Genomic DNA, 9,788 nt, shown 5'->3' with positions numbered 1-9,788 from the left:
CCTTCTGGACCGTGCTGTCATACATTTACAAATGGTCAATGAATTCAGGAGAACCAAAGGGGAATCTGCCATTGTTCCACAGAGCAATTTCTCCATTAAATTGTGTATGTGAACAAAGTAAAGTAACCTAAGCAAGAGAAACAAAAGACCAGAGAAAAAGAAACATCGATCTCACTGTGCAAATGCCAGTCTGAGTGTGCCTGTCAGTGTAGTTAGTGGATAACACCGTTTAGCTGCATGGCCACGGTGGACCGTTAATGATGAATGCGCTTATAGCGGAGGGAGGGAGGAGCAAGGGACAAGAGAAGGAGCGTGGAGGGCCGGGACGCCCAATGGCTGATTGCATGTATATTCATGGGTCAGTGTAGATCGCATGAGCCTAGAGAAGCCAAGGGTCCTATGCCGATGAGCGGGACTAACGGGGGGCGTGCTGCTAATAATTTAGCCTCGATCACTGTCAGGTAATCCTGCCATTGAGTAGGAGTTAGTCGTGGGGCGCTGTCGCTTGCGCTGCGGTCACCAGTTGGTATGTGTGTTCTGACACTAGCGCCCTGCGGAGATCAAGCAGCCATGTGTATATATTGGGGCCTAGTGGCACCTTCCATGTCATGGCTATTTTGCGTTTGGTGAGGTCCAGGGCAAGATCTAAGAATGTATTCAGGCCTTACGAGTTTTGTGACGCCCAACAAGAAGTGAAGAGGTTCCACCTCTACCTGGATGTCTGCTGCCTCCGTGAGTGTAGCGGCCACTTCGGTCCAAAATGTTTGGATACCTGTGAAGGTCCATACTATGTGTGTGATTGTAGCTCCTGAGTCCCGGCACCTAGGGCATATGTCAACAGTAGTGTACATGCGTGCCAACCTATGGGGTGTGAGATACGTGTGGTGGAAGTAATTAAATTGAGTATATTTGAGTCTGGCGTTTGTTGAGATAGTTTTAGGGTGAATAAGGCATTGCAGTCACTGCTAATCAGAGAGGGCGGTGGACAGCTCAGGGTCCCAATACTCGTGGAGCGTCAACAGTGCAGGTGGATTGTCTTGCCTAGGTTATAGAGGTATAGATGGTTGTTACAGCATGCCTACTCCGACCGGGTGGGGAGCAACGTTTGCAGCAAGCGCGATGTGGAAGGTTCTGCTCGGTCGGTATCCCATGTTCGCAAAGAGTGATGTGTAAGCAGAGCGTGTAGCAGGAAGGTGCCTTGCGGCACCTTGTATGTGTCTACTAGCTCCTCGAATATTGTAGTTGTGAGTCTGCATACATGTCTCCCCTCACGTCCAGCCCTCTCTCCCTCCAAGGCCTCAATTCCTGGCATCCATGACAGGAGAACGTACCAGGAAGTATCCCCAGGGGCAGGCCAGGGGCATACGGCACCGTCCGGTCATGTATCTGGACCAACTCCATCTGGCCGCCACCATTAAGATGTTGCCTTGTTGTTTCTGGGTCGGAGTAGTTGTTCCTGACATCCATTCCAGCAATACTGGGGAATCCCATGCCAAGGCCCCTGTGGTCATCTCAGTGAGATTGCTCTTAGCGAGCCACCACATTGGCCACTGCAGTTGTGCTGCGGTGTAATATCGCTCGTAAGTTGGGGCACCCAAGTCGCCATCCGATAGTGGCCTGCTGGCTCTTGAGTTCCCCCATATCAGGGAAACTAATAAAGATTCCAGCTCCCTGAAACATTTCTGGGGCAGGCGATAGGGAAGTGTGTAAAATAAAATACAAGAGGCGCGGGAGAACCAGCATCTTAGAGATGGCCACCCGGCCAATGGGAGACAAGGGGAGGCCCAGCCAGAATGGGAGAGTCAAGCAGGCTCTATTAATCGCCCATCCGAGATTGCCTTCATTAGTATTTGCCCCCAGGTGATAGACCTGGACCCCCGGATATTTAAAGGTGTCCAACGCCCATGATAACTGTGTGCTGGGTGCCGTTCGTCTCTGGGCCTGTGGCTTAGGCGTCATCGGAAACACTACGGATTTAGACCAGTTAACTTGGAGTCCGGAGACCCTCGCATGTGAATTTAGGAGGTCCATAATCGACTGCAGTGTCTCAGTACGGCTGCATAGGTAGACTAACGTGTCGTTCACGTATAGTGACACTATGTGCCACCGGCGATCCACATGTAGGCCCCAGTCAGTGAGCCGTTGCTGCAATCAGCACACCAAGGGCTCCATAGCCAAGGCAAAGAAAATCGGTGACAGGGGGCAACTATGGCATGTTCCCCGCGCTATCAAGAAAGGGGGGAAAAGGTGTGACCCGTCTTTACCCTAGCCTGCGGCTTGAAATACAGCAATTGTATCCATCTTATGAAGTTGGGACTGATGCCGAACCCCAACAGCACCGCAATGAGGTAATCCCAGCTCAAAGTGTTGAATGCCTTTTCAATATCTAAGGTTACGATCTAAGGCTTCTCCGTCCCACCCTATGCCCATTCCAGCAGTGTAAACAGGCGGCGTAGATTCAGGCCAGTATTCCACCCCTGTATGAAGCCATTCTGGTCTTCATGGACCAATAGGGGAACTGCAATGACTAGCCTGTTCGCCAGTAATTTCCAGAGTATCTTGTAATCGACGTTCAACATCGATAAAGGGCAATATGAGGCCATTTGGATAGGGTCACGGCCTGGCTTACGTAGGATCACTAGCGTCACCTCCCTCAAAGTATGTGGCAGCACACCCGTCTCAAAGACTTCAATGTACATATTGGCTAACCTGGGGGCTAGTTGTTCGGAGAAGGTGGAATTAAACTCCGATGGCCAGCCAGCTGTCACGGGCGTCTTGCCAGTCGCCAGCTGTCCAATTGCGTCCGTGATCTCATTTACCACAATGGGGTCCTCTAGGGAATCGTAGTGGGCTGGCGTAATCTTAGGGAGTTGTATCTCCGTGAGGAAGTTTTGAATGGAAGTAGGGTAATGCATGGCTGGGGCAGCGTACAACACTGTAATATTCATAGAATGATTGAACAATGGCTTCCTGTGTGTTCACTAGAGTCCCAAAAGAGGTATATATGGCGGTGAGAGGGGGTTGGGAAGTGTCGGATCGCAGTAGCCACACCAGTAGCTTGCCCTGTGTGGAGCGCAGCGGTTAATCTCTTTTGGGCGCTGTATGTGGTTTTGATGGCGTGTCCAAGGAGAACAGCCTTAAAGGCATCCCATTCCATTCCCCCTGACAAAGCAATGCCTGCATTCGTCAAAAAATATGATTCAATGGAGTCCAAAAGGGTGGCCTGGTAGGATGAGCCGGCAAGCCCAGCACTCGGTAGTCACCAGATCGAAATCTCAGGTCGCCTCATGCCCCAGGACAGGGTCAATTGTAGCGGGTGTGATGAGAAAGCGCATGTGCAAATAAGTGCTTGTCTGGGGATGCATTCTACACCATATGTCATGTACCTGCATGTTGGACGCCCACTCCGACATATGTTGTGCCAGCTTAATAGATTGTGCTCTCAGGAGAGGAGGGCGTAAGCGGTCCAGGTCAAGATGTTGTACTCCATTAAAGTCTCCACCCTAGTACATGGGGGGCCGTGGGATACATAAGTAAGGATGGCGTAAGTGTGTGTCTCTGTGCAGGTCTTGGTGCTTCAGTGGCGGGATCAGGAGCAGCTGGAGACCCCGGCTGACACTCTATATCAGGATGCGCATAGGCCGATTGGGTAGTGGCCTGCGCCGAGTCGTCACGTCTCTGTCTCCAACCGAGGCTGCTGGGCCTCGGAGGCACCGCGCTGGAGCGTGCTGGATTCGGGCCTCGCAGCAGCCCTTGCAATGTCTCACAGCTCCGGGACAAATGGAATACGGTGCGGGAAGCCTTCTGACACCGCTTCCTTGTAAAACAATCAGCCAGGCAATAGAGAATCAGGATTCTGCCAGTGGGCGCAGAGCGGAACTTAGAGCTTTGTAACCACCATCTTAGCCACGCCCCCGCACCATCAAACTCATAATCAAGCCCTTACTGTATCCTATTAGAAGTTGAGGTTTGGGTGTGCTCCTGGAATCGCAGCAGATTGGTGGTGGCTTTGATGCTGAACTGCAGATTCGCCAAACTTGTAAAATAACTAAGTATGTTGTGAAACACATATAGGCCACCAAATATTAATATATGGATATGGTTTCTCTGATGTAAATGTTATAATTTGTGGAGCCTGTATATGATATTTATATATTTTTTAAACATTTTATTGAATCCGCAATTCACAGTGATTTCGTCACATGAACTAGCAACCATAGAGTACTCATATGGGCTCCCTTCTCAAATTCATGGAGGCTCCATGGATCCATAAAATACATTTTAAAAAAGATAAAAACTTAGGGGCATATTACCAAGCAATAGCGATAATTATCGCTATTGCTTGGTTAGAGACAAACATTTACCGCTGAGCTGCGGCGATTTTTATCGTGAATAAACCTTGGTATTACCAAGGTTTATCGCAAATGCGATAAAAATCGGCCGCAATGCATGAATATTGCTGAAAAGTCAGCGATATTCATGCATTAACGAGCTAATGCTCTTAGCCATGTTATCCACCTCCCATTGGATAACATGGATAAGAACTGCTCAGGGCAGGTGTTAGCTTTTGGAGATAATCGCGCTTAGCGCGAATATCTCCATAAGTTGTTAATAGGAGATAGCGATGTTAGCGACTGTTTCCAGTCGCTAACATCTTGGCAAGCCCACTTTGCATGTCATTAGTGATAAATATCACTGACATGCAAAGTGGGGCCCAAGATGGTCGCTATCTCCTACTAGCTGTCGCTAACTGGTGTTAGCGACAGCTAGGAAATAGGGAGATAATTTTATCTCCGCTTTCTTGGCTTTTAAAGCCAAAAAAGCAGAGATAAACCCCCTTGATAATATGCCCCTTAGTGTATTGCTTTTATAGACTACATAAGTTACGTTAGCTTGATTTGTTAATTGTTACTTTTAAAATGTATAATAAGAATAAATGTGTGAATAAAATGTATTTATAACTTGTACAAATGTTTATTACTAAATTGAACTTATAGGAGAATTTGTAGTACAATTTATATAAACAAACCAGTGAAATTCATAAAAAAAAAATACTGAGATGTTATAGTTAGGAAATAGCATTAAAGACCATAGAAACTCACTGAAAAAAACAAAGGTTACAAGGACACTATAGTTATTTAATAGAATTAAAAAATAGAATTAAAAAAAACCTTTGAATTGTGATGTCACTGACCATGTCCTTAGTAATGTGCCCCCCGAAAATATTTAATGAAAGCCCCAGGGGGGTGGCGGTCCCCAGGGCTGCGGGTGCCTGCTTGGGTCCCTGCAATTTCAATTTTGCATGCCCCGGGACTTGGCCCACCCGGGGGCTAAATAATAACCAAGCGCGGGAGCCCGCTCTTCGTTTTTTTCAAAATTGTCGGCCGAAATTCATGCTGGATGCACAAATATCACAGATTTAAAATATATATATATATATTTGTTTGGTCCTGGGGGTCCTTGTGGGACCCCCTGAGCAGGCCTAGTGGGTCAGGGTGTTTCTAGCCTACTCCCTTTTCTTGTTTTACACCTTTGTTTCCCTGTTTTCTTGTGCCTCGGTTACCGAGGCACAAGATGGCTGCCAACACTTCCTGGTTTGGAATGTTGACAGCCAATTAGATTAAAGCACATGGTCGGGAGGGTGCGCGGATCCTCCGTGCCTCTATATATCGAAACGTTTTTATTTTTTATTTTCTCAGGAACTACTGCACGGATTTACACCATTTAAGAAAAAGAGTTCTTTCTGAAACGAGGGCTACCTTTTTGCCAAATTTGGTGTAATTCTGTTCAGCAGTTCGGGCTGTAGCCCTGTCTAGAGATTCCTATGGAAAATAACATGGAAAAAACACGTTTTGGGACCCCCTTTTTCCTCGGCCCCCGCTTGGCAAATCACCCCAAAGCTTTCAGGATATGAGATCACCGGAATGGGTAACATGTTTTTAAAATTTCGCGAGGATTCGTCAACCGGCACCAAAGTTATTGGGAAAACAAAAAACGCATTTCCTATGGAAACTAGGTCCTAACTATAGCATAGGAGCGCACTCGACTTCCCCCAACCATGCGGTTTTCTTTAGCAGCCTGCTTCTTTGCACCCCATTATTTTGATTTTGCCAACGCGTTTCAGGGCCATCGCCCCTTCCTCATGGGCTCAAAAAGAAAGCTTGAAACACTCACTGCTTCTGAATCCGGTTCCTTTTATTTCCAGCATTTTTACAACAGCAGCCTCTAGTGGGCATTTGCATAGTGCAGTTTGTTTCTGTGCAGAATGATGGAACACGAAGTCCTGCAGCGGTACCATTACATTTATACTAAGTTCAAGTGTTCTCTTTGTATTTCATTTTAATTATTACCTTGGTAGACTGTGGTGCAAAGAAGCAAACTCAATCTGCTTAGTTGAAGTGCTGATCCGTAGCTGATGTACAAACAGGCAGCTTCGCAGCTGGTCGATTTCCTTTTCCAACCGCGATGGTGCAGCTCCCCACGGCTGGACCGCTGTGTTAATTATTGAAACCAATGTGCCCTTGCGCATAGGAGCGCACTCAACTTCTCCCAACCATGCGGTTTTCTTTAGCAGCCCGCTTCTTTGCACCCCATTATTTTGCTTTTGCCAACCCTTTTCAGGGCCATCGCACCTTCCTCATGGGCTCAATAAGAAAGCTTGAAACACTCACTGCTTCTGAATCCGGTTCCTTTTATTTCCGGCATTTTTACAACAGCAGCCTCTAGTGAGCAAAAAAAAACATAAAACTGTTCAAAAAATACAAAAAAACCAAAAAATGTTCAGAAAAATAAAAAAAAATATAAAACAACAAAAACATTAAAAAAAAAGTTCTTTTCAGAACTACCTCCCCTTTCAAAAAAAATTGCTAGAATGTTTAGCACTCTGGCAAGCTCTATTTCTTTTGGTTCGCTTCCCCGTTCGCTTCCCGGTTCGCGAACCGGGAGCGAACCAAAACATTTTTTTACAAAAAAAAGAAGAGTAAGTATAAGGGAAGTAAACAGAGAGTAATGTTAAAAGAAAGACAGCTATAGGGAGTAGACCAGAGATACTGTTTAATAGATCTATTTACCGAAGAAAAGATGGAAGAGGGTATAATTGTGAAAAACAAAATAGATAAGGAAGTGAAAGAAAAAAAAGAGAGTAGAACAATAACAAAGAAAAGTTTCTTGGAGAATGTGAGTGAATGTTCAAAATAAGATTAAAACATGTGGAATAACAGAGAGAAAAAGCAGAAAACAGAAAAGAAAAAATAACAGAAAAAGATTAATTGAAACAGCAAAGAAATGTAAATAACATAGAGCCATATCATCAACATAGGCAATAAAAGTTTTGCAGCTTTTATCGGCAGAAATGTGTCGCTAAAGCCGCTTTTGCGGCAGAAAACTGCCGCTAAAACCACTTTTGCAGCAGTTTTCTGCCAATAAAAACAGCAATAATTTTATTGGCTGTGCTCATAATATGCCCCTTAGTGTGCTTCAACTACACAGAGAAAGCATTACGAACAAATAGTGAAAGAGTGATCAGTCAAAGACACTAAGAGTAATAGAGACGGAGTGAGTGAACAAGAGTGAGGAACTATGAGAAGAGAGGGACTGAGAAAAAGAGTGGAAGGAGTTGAGTAAGTAGGTAATAGAGAAAGGAATGAGGAAAGTAGCAAAGGCAGGAAACTGAGGGTTAAAGAAATGAAGCTGTGGAACTAATAGTAGGTGAATGTGATAGAAATGTAACGAAAAGAATACAAAACATTTACCTTATAATTGTCGGTAACTTACTCACTTTTTATTTTTATACTTTCAATCTGTGAAAGAGAGAACAAACATTTGAAAAATATTAGAACATGTATTTAAAAATTAGAAAAGACAAGGGAAAAGATTGAAGGACAAACAGTTTTTCAACAACTTTGACACTTACAGAAGCTTCTGCTTCTCCAGGCCCCCTACACAGTCCTAAAGATATACATTTTAAACTAACAGTATCTTGATGCAGATGAAGTGAGGCCTATCTTAAAACATGGTGCATCTTTTGCACTGCTGTTGTCTCACAAAAGTGTCGCAAGACACTAACATTTTAAATGATTGTTTCAGGATGCCAATAAGATGTGTCCTATCCAGAGGTTTGTTTGAGGTGAGGCCTACTCAGGGTTCCAAATGAAATTTCGAGTTGTTGAAGAGAACAGAGGACATAATACATGTGAAGGCCTACCAATGAAGTAAGTCATGTCCACTTCACTCTTGAACAAAGGCCAGACCTCTTCTGTGTCCGTGGACAGACCTAAACTTCATCTGCACAATGTCATTCGTAAACTTAGGAAACACAGGTGATGTAATTGAAAAATGTGGAGTTTCTTTTCCTCATTTCAGAATCACATCACCTGTGTTGCCTTTGGTTAGGTATCTCATAGTGCAGATGGAGTCTAGCATATCAAAGAGTACACAGAAGTTGAGCAGTATATACAACAATTTTGACATTTACAGAAGACTTAGCTTCTTATCTTGTTGGAGATGAAGTCAGGCCTGTCTTGCAACATGGTGCATCTTTTGCATCACTGCTGCATCGGTTTCATGTGGCACGGGTTTTTTACAGCATGACACATCTGCCTAGATGAATCAATTTTTAAATATGTCGCCACATAGCAAATCTTTTGCACCGCCGCTGCGTCACAAAAGTGACGCACAGTGGCGCAAAAGAGGCATACACCTATCATAAATCTGTCCCTAACATTTGAAATGATTGATTCAGGATGACGATAAGGTGTGGCCTCTCCAGAGGTTTGTTTAAGGTGAGGCCTACTCAGGGTTGCATATCAAATTTACGCTTGTTGAAGAATACAGAGGAGATAATACATGTGAAGGCCTACCAATGAAGTAAGTCATGTTCACTTCACTCTTGAACAAAGGCCAGACCTCTTCTGTGTCCGTGGACAGACCTAAACTTCATCTGCACAATGTCATTCGTAAACTTATGAAACACAGGTGATGTAATTGAAAAATGTGGAGTTTCTTTTCCTCATTTCACAATCACATCACCTGTGTTGCCTTTGCTTAGGTATCTCATAGTGCAGATGTAGTCCAGCATATGAAACAGTACCCAGAAATGCACACTGCATGCAACAACTTTGACACTTACAAAAGCTTCAGCTTCTGCATGCCCCCTACACAGTGCTAATTATATACATTTCAAACTCATGGTATCTTGCTGGAGATGAACTGAAACCTATCTTGCAACATAGTGCATCTTTTACACAAAAGTGACCCACAGCGGAGCAAAAGAGGCGCACGGCCATCATAAATCTGACCCTAACATTTTAAATGATTGTTTCAAGATGCCGATAAGGTGTAACCTATCCACAGATTTGTTTCAGGTAAGTCCTACTCAGGGTTGCAGATGAAATTTAGGTTTGTTGAAGAATACAGAGGAGATAATACATGTGCAGACCTACCAACGAAGTGAGTCATGTCCACTGCACTCTTGAACAAATGTCAGACCTCCTCTGTCTCCTGGAACAGGCCTAAACCTCATCTACACAATGTGATGTGTAATGTTTGGAAACACAGGTAATATAATTGAAAAACGTGCAATTTTTTTTTGCTCATTCCACAATCATATCACCTGTGTTTCCTTTGCTTAAGTATCTCATTGTGGGAATGTAGTCTATCATATGAAAGACTACGTAGAATGTGAGCACTGTATGCAACAACTTTGACACTTACAGAAGCCTCTCCTTCTCCATGCCTCCTACACAGTTCTAAATGTACATCATAAATGCAAACAGTACAGAATTAATTAT

This window comes from Lissotriton helveticus, chromosome 11 (assembly GCF_964261635.1).
Source record: "Lissotriton helveticus chromosome 11, aLisHel1.1, whole genome shotgun sequence".
Taxonomy (NCBI): domain Eukaryota; kingdom Metazoa; phylum Chordata; class Amphibia; order Caudata; family Salamandridae; genus Lissotriton; species Lissotriton helveticus.
The sequence above is the reverse complement of the archived record's forward strand: the minus strand, read 5'-3'. Positions refer to the sequence as shown.